General features: G+C 44.3%; 1 pseudogene; it reads left to right on the top strand.

Annotated features, from left to right (window-relative positions):
- The window catches only part of LOC126245374 (histone acetyltransferase KAT8-like), a 68,109-nt pseudogene extending 42,290 nt beyond the window's left edge, over nucleotides 1–25,819 (top strand).
- Nucleotides 25,820–27,582: the final 1,763 nt, after the last annotated feature.

Raw genomic sequence — 27,582 nt, forward strand, 5'->3', positions numbered from 1 at the left:
AATGAAATTACCCGAAACCTTTGACAACGTGTCTGGCGGAATGGCTTCACATGCAGATGAGATGTACTGCTTCAGCTGTTCAGTTGTTTCTGGATTCTGGCGGTACACCTGGTCTTTCAAGTGTCCCCACAGAAAGAAGTCACAGGGGTTCATGTCTGGCGAACAGTGAGGCCAATCCACGCCGCCTCCTGTATGTTTCGGATAGCCCAAAGCAATCACACGATCATCGAAATATTCATTCAGGAAATTAAAGACGTCGGCCGTGCGATGTGGCCGGGCACCATCTTGCATAAACCACGAGGTGTTCGCAGTGTCGTCTAAGGCAGTTTGTACCGCCACAAATTCACGAAGAATGTCCAGATAGCGTGATGCAGTAATCGTTTCGGATCTGAAAAATGGGCCAATGATTCCTTTGGAAGAAATGGCGGCCCAGACCAGTACTTTTTGAGGATGCAGGGACGATGGGACTGCAAAAGGGGCTTTTCGGTTCCCCATATGCGCCAGTTCTGTTTATTGATGAAGCCGTCCAGGTAAAAATAAGCTTCGTCAGTAAACCAAATGCTGCCCACATGCATATCGCCGTCATCAATCCTGTGCACTATATCGTTAGCGAATGTCTCTCGTGCAGCAATGGTAGCGGCGCTGAGGGGTTGCCGCGTTTGAATTTTGTATGGATAGAGGTGTAAACTCTGGCGCATGAGACGATACGTGGACGTTGGCGTCATTTGGACCGCAGCTGCAACACGGCGAACGGAAACCCGAGGCCGCTGTTGGATCACCTGCTGCACTAGCTGCGCGTTGCCCTCTGTGGTTGCCGTACGCGGTCGCCCTACCTTTCCAGCACGTTCATCCGTCACGTTCCCAGTCCGTTGAAATTTTTCAAACAGATCCTTTATTGTATCGCTTTTCGGTCCTTTGGTTACATTAAACCTCCGTTGAAAACTTCGTCTTGTTGCAACAACACTGTGTTCTAGGCGGTGGAATTCCAACACCAGAAAAATCCTCTGTTGTAAGGAATAAACCATGTTGTCTACAGCACACATGCACGTTGTGAACAGCACACGCTTACAGCAGAAAGACGACGTACAGAATGGCGCACCCACAGACTGCGTTGTCTTCTATATCTTTCACATCACTTGCAGCGCCATCTGTTGTTGAAAATTGTAACTACTGTAATTTCGAAAGTTTGTCCGCCTGAAAATGTACTGTTGTCCCAAGCATATTGCAACAAACGGTGTATTTCTATCGCTGCTCGTTTAGTTTTTATTGCCGTTTCAAATATACCGGTCATTTTTGAAACACCCTGTATGTATGAATGCATTTCGGTCGAACGGATCAAAACTGATACAATCGAACAAATCCAGTCCACATAATTATAAAAGTAAAGCTGCCAAAGTTTACTGTAAAAGTGCTATCAGTGGTGGCATTCAGGTTACTCAGAAACTGTCATGTAACGGCGACAAGGAAAATCGTGAAACCTTACGATAAAGCAAGAGATGACTACTGTAAATTATTTTCTACATGAAGATACGCTTATCGTCGCGTCTAAGCTAAGCATTAACACCGAGTCATTTCTTGCAGTAGCAAGGAAAACTAGCCATCCACTTTCCTGCCTACCGTAGATATTAAAGTTGAATTTTGTGTGGGTGCGTTCTGTGCTTACGGTTGTTTTTAAAGTGACGTCTCATTTTACAAATGTTTCCTGTTTCGTGTGTAACTGCGCACACGCAAGATTTCCTTTCGCGGAATTACACTCCTGGAAATTGAAATAAGAACACCGTGAATTCATTGTCCCAGGAAGGGGAAACTTTATTGACACATTCCTGGGGTCAGATACATCACATGATCACACTGACAGAACCACAGGCACATAGACACAGGCAACAGAGCATGCACAATGTCGGCACTAGTACAGTGTATATCCACCTTTCGCAGCAATGCAGGCTGCTATTCTCCCATGGAGACGATCGTAGAGATACTGGATGTAGTCCTGTGGAACGGCTTGCCATGCCATTTCCACCTGGCGCCTCAGTTGGACCAGCGTTCGTGCTGGACGTGCAGACCGCGTGAGACGACGCTTCATCCAGTCCCAAACATGCTCAATGGGGGACAGATCCGGAGATCTTGCTGGCCAGGGTAGTTGACTTACACCTTCTAGAGCACGTTGGGTGGCACGGGATACATGCGGACGTGCATTGTCCTGTTGGAACAGCAAGTTCCCTTGCCGGTCTAGGAATGGTAGAACGATGGGTTCGATGACGGTTTGGATGTACCGTGCACTATTCAGTGTCCCCTCGACGATCACCAGTGGTGTACGGCCGGTGTAGGAGATCGCTCCCCACACCATGATGCCGGGTGTTGGCCCTGTGTGCCTCGGTCGTATGCAGTCCTGATTGTGGCGCTCACCTGCACGGCGCCAAACACGCATATGACCATCATTGGCACCAAGGCAGAAGCGACTCTCATCGCTGAAGACGACACGTCTCCATTAGTCCCTCCATTCACGCCTGTCGCGACACCACTGGAGGCGGGCTGCACGATGTTGGGGCGTGAGCGGAAGACGGCCTAACGGTGTGCGGGACCGTAGCCCAGATTCATGGAGACGGTTGCGAATGGTCCTCGCCGATACCCCAGGAGCAACAGTGTCCCTAATTTACTGGAAGTGGCGGTGCGGTCCCCTACGGCACTGCGTAGGATCCTACGGTCTTGGCGTGCATCCGTGCGTCGCTGCGGTCCGGTCCCAGGTCGACGGGCACGTGCACCTTCCGCCGACCACTGGCGACAACATCGATGTACTGTGGAGACCTCACGCCCCACGTGTTGAGCAATTCGGCGGTACGTCCACCCGGCCTCCCGCATGCCCACTATACGCCCTCGCTCAAAGTCCGTCAACTGCACATACGGTTCACGTCCACGCTGTCGCGGCATGCTACCAGTGTTAAAGACTGCGATGGAGCTCCGTATGCCACGGCAAACTGGCTGACACTGACGGCGGCGGTGCACAAATGCTGCGCAACTAGCGCCATTCGACGGCCAACACCGCGGTTCCTGGTGTGTCCGCTGTGCCGTGCGTGTGATCATTGCTTGTACAGCCCTCTCGCAGTGTCCGGAGCAAGTATGGTGGGTCTGACACACCGGTGTCAATGTGTTCTTTTTTCCATTTCCAGGAGTGTAGTTTTGAAGTTTATTGCCTTTATGCTTGTGTTTATTTCTTCCTCTTTATTAAGCTATTATCCCACTGTTTCTTCCCTCTTCGACGACTTAATACGGTTCATTGTATTTATTATGACCTCCGTCAGCATTAAAGATTGCCGTCAATTAAGGCAAGGTTGTTAACATATTATCTGTTTCAGAGTTAATTTTGTAACGTTTGCTATCAAAGCTAATTGTGTAACTTTTGTGTTTTATTTTGTTGTAGGTCCTAGTTCAATAAAAGATTTATCACTTTTGCAACAACGCTGTAAAGGTAGCTTTGGACTTATGAACAATCTTTCGCAGGCTCTGTAGCTACATACTTGGATCGCTTGAAGGAAACGACTACCTTTTGAGATGTTCCACTTTTTAGGTCATAGGTGCTTCATGTATTAGTCACTGTACGTAGTTACCGTTTGTTATCGTTTGATACCCTTCTGTTAACCATAATTGTCTTGCAATTTTATTTTTATTTGCTGTGTTTTCTGACTGAAAATATACAAATCACAGCAAGAGACATAAGAAAAACTGCAAAAAGCCGGATCCACCTGTTGCTAAAGCTGAAAGAACCTTAAGATTACGATGCTTGAACTCACTAAAGAGAGATGCGTTATGGAATGATGTTCTGAGGTAACTCATCACTTAGAAAGAAAGTACTGATTGCGCAAAAGTGAGCAGCAAAAATAATATGCGATGTTCACTCACGGAAATCATGTAGACACAATAATCTTCAAGGAGGTTGGCATTTTAACTGCGCCGTCAAAATACATATATTTGCTAATGACATCACAGTTTGAGAGGAACAGTGATGTCCATAGGGAGAACACTAGAGGGAAAAAAGATCTTACCCATTATTAAAGCTTGCATTGGCTCAGGAACGAGTTCAATATGCAGCAACAAATATCTCTCATTACTTGCCAAATAACATAAAACGTCTGGCAGGTAGCAAAGTAATTTTACATCGAACTAAAAAATTAAAATCTCTGGCAGGTAGCAAAGTGAGTTTTAAATCGAACTTAAAAATCACTTATTCTGGACAACTCCTTCTGTTTCATTGATGAATGTCTGTTGAAAAGGTGGTAGCCAGACAAAAAAAGACGCTCTTTCCACATCATTTCCATAAAAGAATCGTTCAAATGATCTATCGATCATTTAACTAGCTAACTGACCAACCAAAGACTGTTGTATCGGCAGTCGTACAATAGCACCCAAAAGAAAAACGATTTAAAGCAGCAGCTGAGTATGTGATCCATCTGCTAAACAGTACGTTGACATAAATCTGTTATTTAGTAAAGAAGTAGCGTCTTATACATAACCCATTTTCTTCTACTCAAGCGACGTAAACGACCGTAGTACACAATAATAAATTCATTTAATTAAAAGAAAGTGTACATATTCAAAACGAATAATGTACAATATAGTTGCGCAAATTAATCTGAAACCTTAATTCAGCAGTCCCATTTCTGAAGATATTGCACTGCAGTCGAGTCTATTCTCGTGTTAGTACCATTGTTATACAACAATTTACATTACTTAGTATGAAGTATGTAATATTCACTGCATAATTCTGCAGTCATTACTTATCACTTCTCAATATTATATTTCATTACGTACACACCTCAGAAAACCAGTTGTCAGTTGCCTTTGCTTTTGTGCTTCAAATTTAGCTTATTTGATTCTCTTATTTTTGTGGATGATGAGAATATCATTAACGCGATCGGAATCCAGACAACTTCTTTTCTGAGTCAGTACCATCCCTGCCTTACTAAAATTTCTTTCACTCGAGGCACTACTGGCAGATATACAGAAAACCTCTTGGCTGAGTTTGCCGAGTTTCGACAGGACACACGAATTTCTTTTGCACCATGAAAGAAGGTCTGTGAACTCATCATTTGGACTCTCCATGTTCATATATTTCTCACCCTCATCTTTCGATTTTGAGGTGGATGTTCGCCAATTTTGAAATTTTTTGTGGGAGAAGGCATGACATCTTTGGTTACGTTCGTATTAACAACGTTATTTAACATTTTTCGCACATCTTGATGAATTTTTTCTCTTCTTTCTTCCGGAAAAATTAATAGTTCCTTGAAACAGGGATGCAAGAACGTTGCCAAGTAGTGAATGTCATGTAGTTCATTTAGAACTTTCTGTTTTATAAACATTCAGCCCTTTCGTTTAGCTTACACATTGTCACATCGTCGGCTCCAGTTTCGCAGAGACCTGTCAGTTTCGAAATCCACGGCACTACAAATGGTTGTGTTGACTCATTGTCTCCTTCCAAATCGTCCGTGGCCTCTATGAAAACCTTCAGAAATTGAATAACGCTTTCGACAGTCGCATTCTGATACGACGTCATCATTTCGTGTTTGTTTGAATCATGCAAAACGGTCTCTATTTGGTCTTTCTGTGAATGGAATGAGTCTAAAATCATGTGCACATTGTTCCACCTGGTTTCTACATCATGGTGTAAGGTTTTATCTAATCTCGCTACTAAGCCAGATCGTTTCCTAAAGCCTACTACTTTACGTACAGTCAGGATGGAGTCATACACTGCAGGAATATCCTCCATTAAGAAACCTTCATTGAATGTATGCCTCAGTGCTGTATTAATACAGTGCATCACACATGGGAGTCGTTTGTGTGCATCTAGTGCTTTCTTGATGTTAGCTCCCTGACCTGTATCGAAAGTAACCTGTCTTAGTTCCGAGGACATTATATGCAACTCTGCCATTCGTTCATATATTTCCGTAATGATATGTTCACCAGTCTTGGCAAGATCAGGAAACTTCGTAGTTATGAGTACACTGTTTTTTAGTTTCCATTTGTCCGTCGACTCATCAGTATAGCTGGACGTGACAGTCAGGTAATGGGTCTTACAATAACTGCCTGTCCACAGATCTCACGTCATTGAACACTGGTTTTTACCAATTGCGTCTTTCACTACTGGAATAAGCTTACTCCTGACTTGATCAGCCAATTCCTTAATATGTCGTGCTACAGTCCTTGGGGAAGGTAGCACGTCTTGGGCGGTTATTTGTCCATATTTTGCTCCTGTATTTGTCAGTTCTTGGGCTAATCTTATGAATTCTTCACCACTTACCATATAAATGGTCGGAGTTCTGTTGCACACATTAAAACACATTTGTCCCTAATAGATATTTTATCAACACTGGCTGCTGCAACGCTTGACAAGTGTCGATTATCCTTACGTTTATATCTGTTCATTCCAGTTGTGCTTCCTTTGTAAGCCGGCTTGAGTGGCCGAGCGGTTCTAGGCGCTACAGTCTGGAGCCGAGCGACCGCTACGGTCGCAGGTTCGAATCCTGCTTCGGGCATGGATGTGTGTGATGTCCTTAGGTTAGTTAGGTTTAATTAGTTCTAAGTTCTAGGCGACTGATGACCTCAGAAGTTAAGTCGCATAGTGCTCAGAGCCATTTGAACCAATTGAACCTTCCTTTGTTAACAAGCAATGCTCCACAATTTCCAATTTGGCACTGAATTTAACCAACTGGAAGACGTGTTCTCTTTCAACAACCACCTGAAACAGTCGTAATAAACACCTTCATGTACATTTCACGAAGACAATTTTCTTTTCGTTTACGGACACAACAAACGTATCAATTCATTAAGAAATGCTGCACCAACGAAGCTATTCGATTAATCAAATACTATCACGTATCGAATTCTGAAGCTCTATTTTGTAATTATTTAGTAATAACTGAAGGACTTACCTTAAATTTTTCCCAACTGGAACTGCCACTCCTTACTCCCACTTTGTTTATCAGAATGTACGTCCCATCAGCAAGCTTCTTCAACACAACATCTTTTGTAATGGCAGTCATTGCACTGGTCCCGGTTTCGGAACCACTCATCTGAGTTTAGTCCCGTGACAGTTTACTGCCTACCGCTACGTTACGATAATGCGAGTCTCTCGGCCAGCTCGCGCTCTTGCAGTCTCGGGCCGGTACATGTCCTATTCGACAATCCTCGTCTCGGCTCAGTTTGGTAGCGTGACGTCAGTCATCCCCACCTCACGCGCCTGTGCCAGCGACAATGAGCCTCGTACTCAGCGAGAAGCGAGCGAGACTGAGCAGCGTTTCGACGTGCTCTAGTGTGGGATCGGTATCTGGTGGGACTGACGGATGACACCGAAAAAGTTCAGAGAAGGGCAACTCGTTTTGTATTATCGCGAAATAGGGCAGATAGTGCTACAGACATGATACGTGAATTGGAGTGGCAATTATTAAGACAAAGTCGTTTTTCGTTGCGACGGGATCTTCTCATGAAGTTTCAATCACCAGTTTTCTCCTCCGATTGCGAAAACATTTTGTTAGCACCCACCTGCATAGGGAGAAATGACCATCACGATAAAATGAATCAGGGATCGCACAGAAAAATGTAAGTGCTCGTTTTTCCCGCGCGCCGTTCGAGAGTGGAACGGTAGAGAGACAACTTGCAGGTGGGTCCTTGAACTCTCTGCCTGTCACTTTATTGTGTATAGCAGAGTAGTCACGTAGATGTAGATGTAGAATATACCTATGCAACATCCTGCCTCTCCAGACCATAACATCTGAATCACTAACACGATCACATTCGACAATGCTGGACTTAACCTCATATGGCAAAAGGTGGAAAACTTAATGCACTCAGGAACATCGCCGAGCATGCGTTGGAGAGGCGTACTGAACGAGGTCCATAATCACCAGCGACCGTTCAGCAGCTCTCAACTGTGGTGGTGGAGGAATAGAACGAATGGTTCAAATGGCTGTGAGCACTATGGGACGTGACATCTGTGGTCATCAGTCCCCTACAACTTAGAACTACTTAAACCTAACCAACCTAAGGACATCACACACACCCATGCCCGAGGCAGGATTCGAACCTGCGACCGTAGCAGTGGCGCGGTTCCGGACTGAGCGCCTAGAACCGCTAGGGAATGGAACGCCCCACCATTCGTTGTCAGTGGCCGTACAGGAGCATCCATGTTGATCACACACGCTATTAAGAACTATGACCCGCCTTTCAGGGCACCACCAAAAAACGCTTGACTTCAATGTAATTAAATTCATTTGTAGCTGTCTCAACTCGTATTTATTTCAGTTCTCTTCTCTATTATACTGTCCCGTAATGTCTGTACCAGTTCTTTCCACGTATGGTCCAAGTTTCATAGAGCTGTTTTACTTGTCGTGACACATCTAGCGGAAGTTACTTCCGTCCCTAAATTTTGCGTACCATTGTTTATACACAAGTTCTTAATTTACACAGGGGAACAACAATTTTCAGAATGAGATTTTCACACTCCGCTGCAGAGTGAAAATCTCATTCTGGAAACATCCCCCAGGCTGTGGCTAAGCCATGTCTCCGCAATATCCTTTCCTTCAGGAGTGCTAGTTCTGCTAGGTTCGCAGGAGAGCTTCTGTAAAGTTTGGAAGGTAGGAGACGAGGTACTGGCAGAAGTAAAGCTGTGAGTACCGGGCGTGAGTCTTGCTTCGGTAGCTCAGTTGGTAGAGCACTTGCCCGCGAAAGGCAAAGGCCCCGAGTTCGAGTCTCGGTCGGGCACACAGTTTTAATCTGCCAGGAAGTTTCATATCAGCGCACACTCCGCTGCAGAGTGAAAATCTCATTCTGGAAACATCCCCCAGGCTGTGGCTAAGCCATGTCTCCGCAATATCCTTTCTTTCAGGAGTGCTAGTTCTGCTAGGTTCGCAGGAGAGCTTCTGTAAAGTTTGGAAGGTAGGAGACGAGATACTGGCAGAAGTGAAGCTGTGAGACCGGGCGTGAGTCGTGCTACGGTAGCTCAGTTTGGGCCTCCACGGTAGCTCGGCGTGTTCGGTCAGAGGGTTAGCAACCCTCTGTAATAAAAAAACTGAGCTAATCGATCAACAACGAACTTGAACGGATGTCTTACGACGTCCGCAACGACCAAACACAACGATAAAAAAAATAAAAAATAAAAAACAGTTGGTAGAGCACTTGCCCGCGAAAGGCAAAGGTCCCGAGTTCGAGTCTCGGCCGGGCACACAGTTTTAATCCGCCAGGAAGTTTCAACAACAATTTTAGTCGTATAATACAAATGTAAGTTCTTTACTAAATTTAAATCTGTATTATAGCAGCTTCTTTTAAGTATTCTGCTGTCAAATCGTGCTCATTTACATCGAATCTCTAGAGTAAGGAAGTAACACTAGTAGGTAGGGGAAAACCCGCTACAACCAATTTCCTGTACAATACTTCTTGTGCTTCCTTTTCCTCCGCACAAGCCAACATTACGTGACTCGGAGCGGGCACGTCAGGCTGATCCTGATCCCAGCATCCAGAGACGAGAATTTTTATTCGGTGTAAATGTACGGGATAACATCTGTGTCCCAGTCTCAAACGAATAAGGGATGTGACATGTCGTTGGCTTAGCTTCACACAGTCGAGATACGATCGAGGACAGACATCAGGTTATATGACAGGCTAGGCGTCTGCCCATATGCTGCTGAGACAGTTGGCATTCAGGGTCGCTTTCATGGTAAGCGATTTTCTTGATCGTAGGTTTAAATCAGTATGACTGATTGATGTTGGACGATACTTTCCTCCTCTCTGCTGAGGGTCGACTACACTGGTATCCAAAACTAAAGCAACGAACCACTACTTCCCAGTCCTGTATCTAATTCACGATATTATCATGCAAACTGTCAACACATTTCCCTACGATCCTGTTCTGCAGCGAAGATGGAATTTCGGTCAACGGACAACCACGCCGACGATGACGTCAGGGCACCTCTCAAAAGGGGTAGGTTTCCCGGGTAGTCCCACATCCACAATCGCTGTGTACACGGTCAAAGATGGTACAGTATGACACAGAGAAGACGCCTACCAAACTCTATGCGGTGGAGGGCCACAGGCAGAATGGAAGCACGGCAGTCGCAAACAGATGTGGCCCGATGGCTTCATGTGAATTATTCTGTTATATCTCGGATGTGGCGACAGTTTATAGAGACCGAAGCTCTATGCCTAAGACCAGGACAGGGCCGGCCGGCCACGTGTGACATCAGAAAGAGAGGACCGTTAGTTGGCTGTAAGGGCACGACCGTACCGCCTTAGTACTGCACGGCAGCTGGTATCTGACCTCGCAGCATCCACTGGACGTGTTGCATCGAGGCAAACGATGTACAGAAAGCTTCTGCAGAGTGGCCTTTATTGTCGGAGACCTGCTGCGTGTGTACAACTGACAAGTCTTCACAGAAGGGAGAGCATAGAGTCGAGTCTCAACAAAACACCTGGAAGATTGAAAACTGGGCCAATGTCCTTTCCACAGATGAGTTTAGATTTCGTCTGGAGAGTGATTCACGCCGGATTCGCATCTGGAGGGAATGTGGAACACGATTTCGGGATCCAAACATTGTGGAAAAAGGCGGATATTGAGGAAGATCCCTAATAGTGTTGGCAGGGATTATATTGGCGACTAGAACCCTTCTTCTTGCAGCTGTACTGGTGACTCGGAAACGTTTACCTACCGTCAGTATCGTGAAGAGATCCTGGGGCCTCATGTGCTGTTGTTGAGATGTGCTGTCAGCCCAGATCTCACAGAACATGGGGGTTGATGTTTTCTTGAAAACGGATGATACTGCACACAAGCGGGGCCTCCTCGCTCTCACAATTTGAATCCCATAGAGCATGTCTGGGATTCTGTAGGGAGATGGGCTGCATTACGTCAGCATCTACAAACCACTCTTCAAGACTTGCGAGCAGCTCTGCAGGAAGAATGAGCGTCAATGCCTAAACATGAGATTGATGACATCATTCACAGCATGCCCTGTCGTTGTCAGGTCTGTATTGCTGCCAGAGGTGGTCACACCCCATACTGAGAACATCAACGAGTTGTCGGAATGTGTTTGCAAATCTGTTAAGTTGGAAAGAAACGAAAAGCATTTTTGTCTTCCATTATGCATATTGCAGTTGTTTACGTTCTTTGTTCTTACATTTTCTCTACTTTACCGTCACATGTTTATATTGTTTTGTGGCAAAATAAACGCAACCTTGCAAAATTTCCCTCTGTTGCTTTAATTTTGGACACCAGTATATTTCGTTATGTAAAATTCCATAATGTCCTATTTTCAAGAAAAATTGGATGTCTGTTTCTTTCTTTCCTAATTCTATGATAGTCTCCAATACATTACAAATAAGTCTACGCTTGCCAGATTTTGAATTTTGTAGTTTCTCTATAACACTTTGGGAGTCTGTGCTTGTCAGTATTATTGTATTGTATGTTAACCGCGGGCCTAGAAACGACGGAGAGGCTTCGTCCCCGCCGCAGCCGCAGTGGTCCACAACTCCACGACGACTACCGCAGTCCACTTCACCCCTCCGCCGCCCCACACCGAACCCAGGGTTATTGTGCGGTTCGGCTCCCGGTGGACCCCCCCAGGGAACGTCTCATACCAGACGAGTGTAGCCCCTATGTTTGCGTGGTAGAGTAATGGTGGTGTACGCGTACGTGGAGAACTTGTTTGTGCAGCAATCGCCGACATAGTGTAACTGAGGCGGAATAAGGGGAACCAGCTCGCATTCGCCGAGGTAGATGGAAAACCACCTAAAAGCCATCCACAGACTGGCCGGTTCACCGGACCTCGACACAAATCCGCCGGGCGGATTCGTGCCGGGGACCAGGCGCTCCTTCCCGCCCGGAAAGCCGTGCGTGAGATAGCACGGCCAACCGGCCGAGCTTGTCAGTATAAGCTTAAACGTCTGTATTCAGTAATAAATAACCTCCCTTATGGGCAATGGCTCTGCTGTAGAGGTAGAAGTCTAAGGTGGAAGTGCAATCATTTGACAGTTCCCGTTAGAGGAGCTGAAGAATATCTCCGTCTTCTGTTTTAGAGTCACCTGCGTACTGTTAAAGGCCGAAAAATAAAATGTTCTCTCCCGGAATCAATAAGAGTATCGTTCACAATAGTGAACGCGCAAAATTAATCGAGTTGGTACTAGGCAGATTTCATAGTTTGCGTTAGGATTTACTTGTCGCTCAAACAATATGCCGTTTGCACTGAAAGAACTTTCGCTGCAAGTCGTCATAAACGAGTCACAGGATACGAAAATAGGTTTTTTGATGACGGTGTGTACAGTAACGCAGTTTCATCATCACAAGCCACTTGATAAACACGGTTGGGTAAAGGCCTTCTCTGAGGTCTCAGAACGTTACGATCTTGAGCTATTTGCATCCAATTCCTTACTGGATGTGCTATAAAACTTTCTACTCACCTTCCATTAGGCCATTACCTGTTTTTTTTTTTTTTTTTTTTGTTTGCAGCAATCAGCTGCTTTGGCTCATCCACCATCAGCTCTTCTGGATGCATGTCCCACTTATCGCCGTTTTATTTCACTGTGGTCTACGCTTAAGTTAGGAAGGATGATCGAACACTTCCAAACGGAAATCGCGCACCTTCTTCGAATACAACATTTGCGGCGTTGTCGTGAAGTGCTTCGGCCTCGAGCAAATCAGATCGTGCTTGTTTATTTTTCTGCGCAATTTTTGCATGAAATAACGATACACTGTGATGGCAAGTGGCCCACGTGGAAATCTGTGCGCTATGTTGTGTTTGTCGTGAGCACAAGCAAAGATCATAGCTTGTTTGACTTTTGACTGAAATTGTGGAAATTTATTTGGTCATATTGAAGCTGGAATCCCCCACCCGTTGGACCGTGATTTCAACTCTGGCGTAAAGTCTATAACCTACATCTCATCAACTTCATACTTTCCGTTTATCGTTTTACGTTCATTACTGGTATCGAACCAAAGGGCCCTAAGGTTTCTAGTCTTATTTGCTAGGAAGAGTATCATAAATCTTTTGGCTCTGATGAAGTGAGAAATATGCAAGGAGCTGTAGTACTCGTATAGCTTGTAATGAGCATTACCATCATACCAACACCACGAGAACTTAACAAGCCTCTGTTCCTAACTTGGAGTATGTTGCTATGGAGCAACTGCAGATAGTACCGGCTGTGGTGTACATTACAAACCATAAACTACTGCAAAGATGGCTTATATTAGTAATTATACAGTGCACTTCACGGACGAGGCTTCACTACAAAGTAGTACGCGCTATGTTCGCCGACATCTGCCATTACAGCTGTTGGTCAGAATATTGCTTGCTACGAAAACGTCAGGCAAGTGTTTTTCCACTTTTGTATTCTTCTCTAAGAACAACCTCCATCCGTTTTATAACATCTACAATTCTGGCATGTCGAAGTGCCAATCGTAGTTATTCTCTTGTCGTCCACACTAATGAATCGAAGACAGCCATTTGCTCAGACGCCGACTGAATCAATATTTCCATTTCATACTTGCAGACATTGCTAATCCGAAGTATTTGTACGACCAGACTGATTACGGTTGTGGCTCTTAAACTGCGTAGTCAGCAACTGCGTTTTTACGCTTCGCGACGTAAACAGATTAGAATTTCTCAACATGGAGAGCTAAATACTAACAACTGACAAGATCAGACTTCAAGTACGTGGCTCCACTACAAAGTTATATGAGATAACACCTACTTGCAGATAATTGCATCATGTGCGATAGGTCAGGAATTGCAAATAACATCTTCTAAATCATTAATGTATGATATGATAAGATTGTTACAAATACAGTTCCATGGGTTCTTATAACAATGATACGTGAATTATTACGTGTTAGAACTTATTTCTTTGTTTGGTGACTAAATTTTCTCATTGAACAAAAGTGCTTTCTTTTTTTCTCATCCATTGTACATAGCATAATGATGTTACTTGTACGTAGCTGTCTGAAATACGGGTAGTACAACTTTCAAATTTCTCTCCTCATTTTTAACTGAGCAGCAAGCACAGAATCTCCCTGATACTACTGGGTTCAAGACAATGTTTCCATTTTTATTATTGACGAATTGTTTAATTGATCCTAAGCCGATCCGAGCTGTGGGGAAAGGGTGACTTTCTGCGTGCTTCACGCCTCTTACCTCATCCATACCCAGCGTTAAATTCGATTTAGCTAATGGCTTTTGCATCAGACAAAACGGCACCGGGACTTGTGGAATACTGGAGTAGCTTTCCAGTCGTGGTGTTGTTGTTGTGGTCTTCAGTCCTGAGAATGGTTTGATGCAGCTCTCCATGCTACTCTATCCTGTGCAAGCTTCTTCATCTCCCAGTACCTACTGCTACCTACATCCTTCTGAATCTGCTTAGTGTATTGATCTTTTGGTCTCCCTCTACGATTTTTACCCTCCACGCTGCCCTCCAATGCTAAATTTGTGATCCCTTGATGCCTCAAAACATGTCCTACCAACCGATCCCTTCTTCTAGTCAAGTTGTGCCACAATCTTCTCTTCTCCCCAATCCTATTCAATACCTCCTCATTAGTTACGTGATCTACCCACCTTATTTTCAGCATTCTTCTGTAGCACCACATTTCGAAAGCTTCTATTCTCTTCTTGTCCAAACTGGTTATCGTCCATGTTTCACATCCATACATGGCTACACTCCATACAAATACTTTCAGAAACGACTTCCTGACATTTAAATCTATACTCGATGTTAACAAATTTCTCTTCTTCAGAAACGATTTCCTTGCCATTGCCAGTCTACATTTTATATCCTCTCTACTTCGACCATCATCCGTTATTTTGCTCCCTAAATAGCAAAACTCCTTTACTACTTTAAGTGTCTCATTTCCTAATCTAATCCCCTCAGCATCACCCGATTTAATTTGACTACATTCCATTATCCTCGTTTTGCTTTTGTTGATGTTCATCTTATATCCTCCTTTCAAGACACTGTCCATTCCGTTCAACTGCTCTTCCAAGTCTTTTGCTGTCTCTGACAGAATTACAATGTCATCGGCGAACCTCAAAGTTTTTACTTCTTCTCCATGAATTTTAATACCTACTCCGAATTTTTCTTTTGTTTCCTTTACTGCTTCATCAATATACAGATTGAATAACATCGGGGAGAGGCTACAACCCTGTCTCACTCCTTTCCCAACCACTGCTCCCTTTCATGCCCCTCGACTCTTATAACTGCCATCTGGTTTCTGTACAAATTGTAAATACCCTTTCGCTCCCTGTATTTTACGCCTGCCACCTTCAGAATTTGAAAGAGAGTATTCCAGTTAACGTTGTCAAAAGCTTTCTCTAAGTCTACAAATGCTAGAAACGTAGGTTTGCCTTTTCTTAATCTTTCTTCTAAGATAAGTCGTAAGGTTAGTATTGCCTCACGTGTTCCAACATTTTTACGGAATCCAAACTGATCTTCCCCGAGGTCCGCTTCTACCAGTTTTTCCATTCGTCTGTAAAGAATTCGCGTTAGTATTTTGCAGCTGTGACTTATTAAACTGATAGCTTGGTAATTTTCACATCTGTCAACACCTGCTTTCTTTGGGATTGGAATTATCATATTCTTCTTGAAGTCTGTAGGTATTTCGCCTGTCTCATACATCTTGCTCACCAGGTGGTAGAGTTTTGTCATGACTGGCTCTCCCAAGGCCATCAGTAGTTCTAATGGAATGTTGTCTACTCCCGGGGTCTTGTTTCGACTCAGGTCTTTCAGTGCTCTGTCAAACTCTTCACGCAGTATCTTATCTCCCATTTCATCTTCATTTACATCCTCTTCCATTTCCATAATATTGTCCTCAAGTACATCGCCCTTGTATAAACCGTCTATATACTCCTTCCACCTTTCTGCCTTCCCTTCTTTGCTTAGAACTGGGTTGCCATCTGAGCTCTTGATATTCATACAAGTGGTTCTCTTCTCTCCAAAGGTCTCTTTAATTTTCCTGTAGGCAGTATCTATCTTACCCCTAGTGAGACAAGCCTCTACATCCTTACATTTGTCCTCTAGTCATGCCTGCTTAGCCATTTTGCACTTCCTGTCGATCTCATTTTTGAGACGTTTGTATTCCTTTTTGCCTGCTTCATTTACTGCATTTTTATATTTTCTCCTTTCATCAATTAAATTCAATATTTCTTCTGTTACCCAAGGATTTCTATTAGCCCTCGTCTTTTTACCTACTTGATCCTCTGCTGCCTTCACTACTTCAGCCCTCAGAGCTACCCATTCTTCTTCTACTGTATTTCTTTCCCCAATTCCTGTCAATTGTTCCCTTATGCTCTCCCTGAAACTCTCTACAACCTCTGGTTCTTTCAGTTTATCCAGGTCCCATCTCCTTAAATTCCCACCTTTTTGCAGTTTCTTCAGTTTCAATCTGCAGTTCATAACCAATAGATTGTGGTCAGAATCCACATCTGCACCTGGAAATGTCTTACAATTTAAAACCTGGTTCCTAAATCTCTGTCTTACCATTATATAATCTATCTGATACCTTTTAGTATCTCCAGGATTCTTCCAGGTATACAACCTTCTTTTATGATTCTTGAACCAAGTGTTAGCTATGATTAAGTTATGCTCTGTGCAAAATTCTACAAGGCGGCTTCCTCTTTCATTTCTTCCCCCCAATCCATATTCACCTACTATCTTTCCTTCTCTCCCTTTTCCTACTGACGAATTCCAGTCACCCATGACTATTAAATTTTCGTCTCCCTTCACTATCTGAATAATTTCTTTTATCTCGTCATACATTTCATCAATTTCTTCATCATCTGCAGAGCTAGTTGGCATATAAACTTGTACTACTGTAGTAGGCATGGGCTTTGTGTCTATCTTGGCCACAATAATGCGTTCACTATGCTGTTTGTAGTAGCTAACCCGCACTCCTATTAGTTTATTCATTATTAAACCTACTCCTGCATTACCCCTATTTGATTTTGTATTTATAACCCTGTAATCACTTGACCAAAAGTCTTGTTCCTCCTGCCACCGAACTTCACTAATTCCCACTATATCTAACTTCAACCTATCCATTTCCCTTTTTAAATTTTCTAACCTACCTGGCCGATTAAGGGATCTGACATCATCATCTAATCATACAGTAAAGCTGCATGTCCTCGGGAGAAATTACAGCTGTAGTTTCCCCTTGCTTTCAGCCGTTCGCAGTACCAGCACAGCAAGGCCGTTTTGGTTAATGTTACAAGGCCAGATCAGTCAATCATCCAGACTGTTGCCCCTGCAACTACTGAAAAGGCTGCTGCCCCTCTTCAGAATCCACATGTTTGTCTGGCCTCTCAACAGATACCCCTCCGTTGTGGTTGCACCTACGGTACGGCCATCTGTAGCGCTGAGGCACGCAAGCCTCCCCACCAACGGCAAGGTCCATGGTTCATGGGGGGCCAGTCGTGGTACGCTTCCATTATTTCGTGAAGAGAAGTCTCCTGGTGCTAAGTCATAATGTATGCCAGTGTCGTTATAATTTCTCGAGGCGTTCTCGAGCTACTATCTAGAAAAATATACTGATAGGTAAAGATGTCCCTAATACCTTTAGTTTGGGCTGGAGGTTGAATATTGTTTAGTACAAATATTTGTAATTATTATGATTCTGGTGAATGACGTACGGAAATTTGTAAAGCTCCATCTCTGACCAGTTTAGTATTCTGATTGAGAAAAAAAATCCAAAAAATTATTACTTTTCCTGTCAATACTGAAAAAGCAAATTATCTTGTATCTAATAGCGATTATAAAAATGTTTTCTAATATCTAACAATTAATACAGTGACGCCCCTGCACGCAACAAACAACTTACCTCGTCTTGCCGTTGCAACTCTCCTTATAGGCGCGCTTGATCGAACTCCTACTATCGATCTTCTTGCTACATCTTTGCTGACTGGTGTGCCGGCAACAGCTTACGCCAGCACATTATCCATTTTCCGATTACAGCATGTTTGTCTTTCTTATATTCTTTCGTCGTGTCATAGTGGAATGATTCATTTATTAAGTTGTACTGTTTACTTGTTGTCCCCACTTCTCGTAGGGTGATATTTTCATGGTTGGAACTTTAATTTTCTGAATATAGTAAATTAAAAGTTTTTATTGGTTTCTTTCGTTTTTTTACACCGCTTAAGCTTGTTGACCCACCCTTTCTGATCATTCAATATCCATGTAAAAAAAAAGGAATGGTAGTAGTTGTTATAAGTCGTTGTGACCATGCATTGCACTCTGCATATCTCGCAGTATTTAAACACTGCCGGCCGAAGTGGCCGAGCGGTTCTAGGCGCTACAGTTTGGAGACGCGCGACCGCTACGGTCGCAGGTTCGAATCCTGCCTCGGGCATGGATGTGTGTGATGTCCTTAGGTTAGTTAGGTTTAAGTAGTTCTAAGTTCTAGGGGACTGATGACCTCAGATGTTGAGTCCCATAGTGCTCATAGCCATTTGAACCATATTTAAACACCGAGAAACTTTACTCGCACCTTTCCTTTTCTTCGACAGAGTAATTACCAACAAATTTACTTATTCCACAATGTCTTTAATCAATAATCACGTCTGGCCACGAGAAAAAACTTTGTGTTCTGCCTTATGGTAGGTCATGTCTTGGGAGAGCCTCGTCAGAGAGGTCCACCGCATGAGCGTCTTGGGAGTGATTCCAGTGGTGGTTTCCCATTACCTTGCACTGATGACGATGAAAGGATAATGAGGACAACACAACACCCAGTCCCTGAGCGGAGAAAATCTCCGGCCTTGGCAGGAATCGAACCCGGGTCCCTTGGCATGACAATCCACCGCGCAGACCAGTCAGCTGTCGGGGCGGAATGATCACGAGAAAGATGTGAATATTACTTTCAGTGTACGCATACACAAATTTGACAAAAGCCCTCCAGTGCGCAAGCAAGCAACAACTACGCGCAGCGAAAAGGCAAAGTACCAAAAATCCTCAATTAATACCGAAGTCTCCTCCGGCGCTACTAGCAAGGTCATGGTAGACTCTGTCGCGCGGCTTCTTTCCACCACAGGCTGCGTTCGGCTTCTGCAACAACTGTTCGCTCGCTACCACTCGCGATAATAACATCTCAGACTCAGAGTCCGTGTATGCACACCACAGGAGAATCAATGGCCAACTTTCCAGTGAACTTTCAAGCTGACAAGTAAAAATAGTCTCAAATGAACTACATCTGTGTTGTATCAACATTTTCGGGTCGTTAACCTTGACATAGAAATGTTGGAACACGTGAGGCAATACTAACCTTACGACTTATCTTAGAAGAAAGATTAAGAAAAGGCAAACCTACGTTTCTAGCATTTGTAGACTTAGAGAAAGCTTTTGACAATGTTGACTGGAATACTCTCTTTCAAATTCTGAAGGTGGCAGGGCTAAAATACAGGGAGCGAAAGGCTATTTACAATTTGTACAGAAACCAGATGGCAGTTATAAGAGTCGAGGGGCATGAAAGGGAAGCAGTGGTTGGGAAAGGAGTGAGACAGGGTTGTAGCCTCTCCCCGATGTTATTCAATCTGTATATTGAGCAAGCAGTAAAGGAAACAAAAGAAAAATTCGGAGCACGTATTAAAATTCATGGAGAAGAAGTAAAAACTTTGAGGTTCGCCGATGACATTGTAATTCTGTCAGAGACGGCAAAGGACTTGGAAGAGCGGTTGAACGGAATGGGCGGTGTCTTGAAGGGAGGATATAAGATGAACATCAACAAAAGCAAAACGAGGATAATGGAATGTAGTCGAATTAAATCGGGTGATGCTGAGGGGATTAGATTAGGAAATGAGACACTTAAAGTAGTAAAGAGGTTTTGCTATTTAGGGAGTAAAATAACTGATCATGGTCGAAGTAGAGAGGATATAAAATGTAGACTGGCAATGGCAAGGAAATCGTTTCTGAAGAAGAGAAATTTGTTAACATCGAGTATAGATTTAAGTGTCAGGAAGTCATTTCTGAAAGTATTTGTATGGAGTGTAGCCATGTATGGAAGTGAAACATGAACGATAACCAGTTTGGACAAGAAGAGAATAGAAGCTTTCGAAATGTGGTGCTACAGAAGAATGCTGAAGATAAGGTGGGTAGATCACGTAACTAATGAGGATGTACTGAATAGGATTGGGGAGAAGAGAAGTTTGTGGCACAACTTGACTAGAAGAAGGGATCGGTTGGTAGGACATGTTTTGAGGCATCAAGGGATCACAAATTTAGCATTGGAGGGCAGATACTGAAGGATGTAGGTTGCAGTAGGTACTGGGAGATGAAGAAGCTTGCACAGGATAGAGTAGCATGGAGAGCTGCATCAAACCAGTCTCAGGACTGAAGACCACAACAACAACAACAACCTTGACATTTAATCTCTAGGGATTAAGGCTTAACGTTGGGGTACTTGGAGCATTTTAACCCTAACGCGGTACTCGTACGACTTTATGTGAAAAAAAAAAATGCCAGATTAGGGCGACCCTAGCACTCCTAGCGGTAGAGATGGGAGTAGAGGGGGAGACAAGTGAGCACAACTGTGGTACACATGGAGAAATTTCATCTAACTTAAACACATATGACTTACTAAGTAGGAAAAAAACTGGGACAAGACTCCCTTCGCCCCGCTAGAAGTGCGAGTATAAAGATAGACATCTACGTCTATAATCCGGAGGCCACCCTACGGGGTTGGCGGAAGGTAGTTCTGGTACCACCATATATCCTCCCTTCCCTCTGCCATTCACGAATGGGGCGTAGAAAGAGCTCCGTATGGCATTTAGTTTTTCTGATTATCCCGTCGTGAATCATTTCGTCAGAGATATGTTGGAGGAAGTTATACGTTGCATGACTCTTCTTGAACGTACGCTCTCGAAATTTCAACAGTCGACATATCCGGCCGCGCGGAGTGGCCGTGCGGTTAGAGGCGCCATGTCACGGATTGCCCGGCCCCTCCCACCGGGGGTTCGAGTCCTCTCTCGGACATGGGTGTGTGTCTTGTTCTTAGCATAAGTTCGTTTAAGTAGAGTGTAAGTCTAAGGACCGATGACCTCAGCAGTTTGGTCCCTTAGGAATTCACACACATTTGAACACACATTTTAACATATCCGTGAGGCACAACGCTTCTCTTGTGGAGTCTGCCACTGGAGTTCTTTGAGCATCTCTGTACTGCTCTCGCGCCAATAAAAGGTCCCTTGACGCAATGCACCGTTCTTCGTTGGATCTCTATTACCCCTAGGACGCCTAAGTGGAGGAGGGGGGGGGGGGGGGTTCGTTGAACCCACATTTTTTTTTATGTCCCCTGCTTTTGCCCAAGTAACTTTCATACTACATATTCCCTTTGAGTTATTGTTTGTTGGCTATTTTATGAAACGTTAGTGTCAATATATTTTATAGAAAATTCCTGCTTTGAAAGAAAAAATAAATAAACTTATTATGGGTCTAACAAACCCCCCCCCCCCCCTTAGGCTTCCATGCTATAGAAAATTTCCCTTAGTAGGATTTCGTATTTCTCATCTCTACAACAATGCAAGTTAGTTTCTTGTTGGTTGGTATTCTTGATTTTCACAACAATCGGTTTACTTTCAGAGGAAGTGATTGTTTATGTCAGTCAGCTGTTATTTATTATGTAAACTTGCAGTGAGTTAGTGCAGTTTCCAACACGTAGGCCTCCAGTAACTTTGGTGTCCTACACAGCGTAAAAACTTACTGATGTTTGGCAACAGTGCAGCAAGATAAAGGCACTGTTGGAGGAGAGAAGAATAAAACCGAGATAAATGCATATTATAATTCCACTAAAGATGGAATTGATACCATTGATCAAATGGCGCGTGTGTACACCAGCAAGAGGAGAACAAAGAGATGGCCTCTATCTGTATTTTACTCTCTCATCGACATTTGTGCTATCAATGCAACCACCATATACATCCAGCAACATCCAAGATGGAATGAAAATAAACACAACAAACGGAAACTTTATCTTCTGCAAGCTGGGATGGAACTAGTGAAAGTGCAGGTATAAGAAAGAAGTGCCAATGCGAGAGGGTTATCTAACCAAATTGCTCAATCAATGGAGACCATTCTACAAAAGAAAATCAAAGAAGTGACAAAAGAAGCACGTCAGCTTCCTGCAGGGAAAGGTCGGTGCCATATTTGTGTAAGAAGAGCTAAAACAAAGAAGCAGAAGTACAACAATCTAAGTAAACCAAAACAGTATTGTGGACAGTGTCATAAACATGTGTGTTCACACACTCAGAAAAAATTGTGAAGTGTGTCTCTTGCCTTGAAGTTGAGGACTCAGAGTAGTCTATTGTATATGAACACATCTGTATTTTGTATTGCAATATGTCAATTTTTTATTCATTCAATCCAATATTTATAACAATTAACAACATTTATAAACCGATGCCTTAGTTAAAATACATGAACCATTTTGAAAGTTGTAATTTTTCGTCAGTAAACTTATTTAATACATGTGGACCCGCCGAAGCCCCCCCCCCCCCCCCCTTAGGCATCCAAATTAGAAAAAAAGGCTTGGGCGTCCTAGGGTTAATCCTACTTGGCAAGGTTCCATGAAAGACGAACAATATATACTTGCATGTCTGAGTAAAAGGACGTGAATGGCGAATGATAGCCGTCCGAAATTAATTCGCCAATAGCATATATCTTGGCATCAGCTGCATTAGGCATAAATGTACTACTTATTAGTGGCATATGAAAATTTGTGCCAGACCCGGACTCCAACCCGAGTTTCCCGCTTATCACGAGCGGTTGCCTTAACATCTTCGGCTATCCGTGCACGCTTCCCAGACTGACCCAGTCTGCTACATGTCACACTGTCAGTATCCCTATACTAGAGTCCTTTATTTTATATTACATGCCGAGGCGGGCGCAAGGACGATAATAACATGGATTCGATTCTTCATAGTCTCCACTTGTGCGGAAATATAGAGTAAAACTGCGATGAACGTTGGGGACTATGCTGTAAGACTGTAGACTGTGACATATGGAAGTCTGGGTCGGTCCGGGAGGCCTGCGCGGATAGCCGAAGTGGGCATTGGCGACGAAAGTGCGAAGAGTCTGTCGAGATGCTGTGACGTAGGAGTGAATTTCTCAAACAGTGGAATATTGTTGAAAAAATAAAAACGTGTAGACAGCAATTTTACACAACACAAAAGTGACAACAAAGGTGCGAAATCCGTTGAAGAATAGCCTCTCACCACTGGCAATCATTACTTGGCACAGAGTTCTGATACAAGGTATCCTGCAGACATTTTTCAGACACGCTACGGTGGCCAATATTGTCATTGTAAGTGTTATGTTCATTATGAAGGGGACAACTGGATGCTCGACGAGTGCGTTCAGCGAGACAGTATCATGACCTCTCGCTTCCATATGTCAGACCAGCAGCAGAAGAATGATGAAAAGAATTCATCAAACTTGCTGTGAGATCAGACTGATAAGCAGCCAAAAGAGGTGTCACAATGAAATTAACTACACTCCTGGAAATTGAAATAAGAACACCGTGAATTCATTGTCCCAGGAAGGGGAAACTTTATTGACACATTCCTGGGGTCAGATACATCACATGATCACACTGACAGAACCACAGGCACATAGACACAGGCAACAGAGCATGCACAATGTCGGCACTAGTACAGTGTATATCCACCTTTCGCAGCAATGCAGGCTGCTATTCTCCCATGGAGACGATCGTAGAGATGCTGGATGTAGTCCTGTGGAACGGCTTGCCATGCCATTTCCACCTGGCGCCTCAGTTGGACCAGCGTTCGTGCTGGACGTGCAGACCGCGTGAGACGACGCTTCATCCAGTCCCAAACATGCTCAACGGGGGACAGATCCGGAGATCTTGCTGGCCAGGGTAGTTGACTTACACCTTCTAGAGCACGTTGGGTGGCACGGGATACATGCGGACGTGCATTGTCCTGTTGGAACAGCAAGTTCCCTTGCCGGTCTAGGAATGGTAGAACGATGGGTTCGATGACGGTTTGGATGTACCGTGCACTATTCAGTGTCCCCTTGACGATCACCAGTGGTGTACGGCCAGTGTAGGAGATCGCTCCCCACACCATGATGCCGGGTGTTGGCCCTGTGTGCCTCGGTCGTATGCAGTCCTGATTGTGGCGCTCACCTGCACGGCGCCAAACACGCATACGACCATCATTGGCACCAAGGCAGAAGCGACTCTCATCGCTGAAGACGACACGTCTCCATTCGTCCCTCCATTCACGCCTGTCGCGACACCACTGGAGGCGGGCTGCACGATGTTGGGGCGTGAGCGGAAGACGGCCTAACGGTGTGCGGGACCGTAGCCCAGCTTCATGGAGACGGTTGCGAATGGTCCTCGCCGATACCCCAGGAGCAACAGTGTCCCTAATTTGCTGGGAAGTGGCGGTGCGGTCCCCTACGGCACTGCGTAGGATCCTACGGTCTTGGCGTGCATCCGTGCGTCGCTGCGGTCCGGTCCCAGGTCGACGGGCACGTGCACCTTCCGCCGACCACTGGCGACAACATCGATGTACTGTGGAGACCTAACGCCCCACGTGTTGAGCAATTCGGCGGTACGTCCACCCGGCCTCCCGCATGCCCACTATACGCCCTCGCTCAAAGTCCGTCAACTGCACATACGGTTCACGTCCACGCTGTCGCGGCATGCTACCAGTGTTAAAGACTGCGATGGAGCTCCGTATGCCACGGCAAACTGGCTGACACTGACGGCGGCGGTGCACAAATGCTGCGCAGCTAGCGCCATTCGACGGCCAACACCGCGGTTCCTGGTGTGTCCGCTGTGCCGTGCGTGTGATCATTGCTTGTACAGCCCTCTCGCAGTGTCCGGAGCAAGTATGGTGGGTCTGACACACCGGTGTCAATGTGTTCTTTTTTCCATTTCCAGGAGTGTACATACAAAAGACGTGTGCTGAAATGGACCACGCAATCGCCGCTTTGGAGTAAGAACATGAAGTAACAAGAAACGTAAACTACGTTGACTGAATTCAGCTTGGTCGATACGAGACAGATACTTGGTACTTTAGTCCACGACCTGATAAGTATGGGAAGCAGCCTAAACTTCGGATATATGAATACTGTTTAAGTACATGCGGCTTGCCGTTACTGTATGAGTTAACGCATATCAAGATGACCACCCAGAAAAAAAATAGGAAAGAAACATTGTGCATTTGGAAGGTGGATGGGAAATATCATGAAGTATACAGTCAAAATTTGTGTTTAATCGCAAAGTTACACCTTAACCATAAAACTACTCATTTTGATGTTGAACCGTTTCTGTTTTACATAATTTGTGAAGTAGATAAACATGGAGCACACCTTGACAGGTACTTCTCTAAGGAGAAAGAATCACCTCATGGAAACTAAATGGCTTGTGTGCTAACTTGACACCATATCAGCGACCAGGTTGTAGTAAACCTGACGCTATTCAGTTATGAACTCTTGAAGATGGAATCTACTGTTTAGAGTTCAAAAAAACCTTTGTCAGAGCTGGAAAATGGAGCTACCGCTCATTTTGGTCATGGTTCTTCCCGCAATTTTAAGAGATTTCCGAGGAAGACATTCCATCAAAGAACTCCGTGAAATACCAAGTATAACACAAACAGACTTAATATTGACATTGCAGAGTACGAGTATGGTGAACAACTGGAAAGGTCAGCATGACATCTGTTTTACACCACTACTTGCAGAGGAATACATAAAGTCATCTCAGTTTAAGAAACCATTGCACGTGGTAGACACAACAGATCTCCGCTGGGCGGCACCGAAGAAAACACGGACAAGAAATGGGAAGCAATGAAAGTGAAAGCATGCAAGAGAATGTAAAATTGATAAATCATGTCACGTGCCAATCTTTTCATTACATTTCTTCAAGAGGTAAAATTGCATTTGAGAGCTGAGTGAATTAATTTGCCCCATTAATATTTATTATATTCATATTTACTTTGTTTTTAAAAAATTAAAGCTGTACATAGGAAAATAAAGAAAAATATTCATCTGGAAAAAAAGAAGTTAAAGTGATCTATCAATTAAACGGGAAATCCGGGTTTGAGTACCAGTCTGGCACAAATTTTCATGCCTCTAATAGATGGTACATCGATGCCCAACATAGCTATTGCCAAGATATCCACATTCAGCGAATTTATTTCGAATCATGAACAATACTCAAGAATCGGTAGAACATGTGTTTTGTAAGCTTTTTGTTTCGTGGGTGAATTACATTGATTCTCCCATTGCATATCAGTGTCATCTACTTTTCCTTCTTTCTCTTTTACATATGCCTTCTCTTTCTTGTGACAACAACTGGAATGTCTGTATCATGAAAGAATGTTATCTAGCTTGGATAATACACGGAACGCCACAGAAACTTGTACACCTGCCTAATATCGTGCAGGACCTCCGCGAGCATGCAGAAGTGCCGCAATGGACTAGACTAATGTCTGAAGTAATGTTGGAGGGAATTGACACCATGAATCCTGCACTGCTGTCCATAAATCCGTAAGAATACGAGGGGGTGGAGATCTCTTCTGAACAGCACGTTGCAAGGCATCCCTGATATGCCCAATAATGTTCATGTCTGGGGAGTTTGTTGACCTGCGGAAGTGTTGAAACTCAGAAGAGTGTTTTAGAGTCATTCTGTATCAATTCTGGAGACGTGGGGTCCCGCATTCTCCTACTGGAATTGCCCAAAACCGTAGGAATGCACAATGGACATGAATGGATGCAAGTGATTACACAGGATGCTTACCTACGTGTCACCTGTCAGGGTCATATCTAGACGTATCAGGGATCCCCTATCACTCCAGCCCCACACACACCATACCATTACAAAGCCTTCACCAGTTTTAACAGTCCCCTGCTGATATGCAGCGTCCATGGATTCATGAGGTTGTCTCCATACCCATACATGTCCATCCGCTCGATACAATTTGAAACGAGACTCGTCCGACCACGCAACATGTTTCCAGTCATCAACAGTCCAATGTCGGTGTTGACGGGTGCAGGCGAGGTGTAAAGCTTAATGTCGTGCAGTCATGAAGGGTACACGTGTGGGCCTTCGACTTGGAGAGCCCATATCGATGATGTTTCGTTGAGCCGACACTTGTTGGTGCCCCAGTATTGAAATCTGCTGCAATTTGCGGAAGGGTTGCACTTCTGTCAGGTTGAACGATTCTCTTCAGTCGTCGTTGGTCTCGTTCTTGCAGGATCTTTTCCCGGCTGCGGTGATGTCGGAGATTTGATGTTTTACCGGATTCCTGATATTCATGGTACACTTGTGAAATGGTCGTACGGGAAAATCCCTACTTCGTCACTACCTCGGAGATGCTGTGTCCCATCGCTCGTGCGCCGACTATAACACCACGTTGAGAGTCACTTATATCTTGATAACCTGCCATTGTAGCAGTAGTATCCGATCTAACAACTGCGCCTGACACTTGTCTAATATAGGTGTTGACCTCAGCGCCGTATTCTGCCTGGCGCTTCAGTGTATTATACTGCGAGACCCACGTCTTACAACTAGTTAATATCATTGTCTAGCCTCTGAACATGGGGTGAGAGATA

The sequence above is a fragment of the Schistocerca nitens genome, chromosome 1, assembly GCF_023898315.1.
Source record: "Schistocerca nitens isolate TAMUIC-IGC-003100 chromosome 1, iqSchNite1.1, whole genome shotgun sequence".
NCBI lineage: Eukaryota > Metazoa > Arthropoda > Insecta > Orthoptera > Acrididae > Schistocerca > Schistocerca nitens.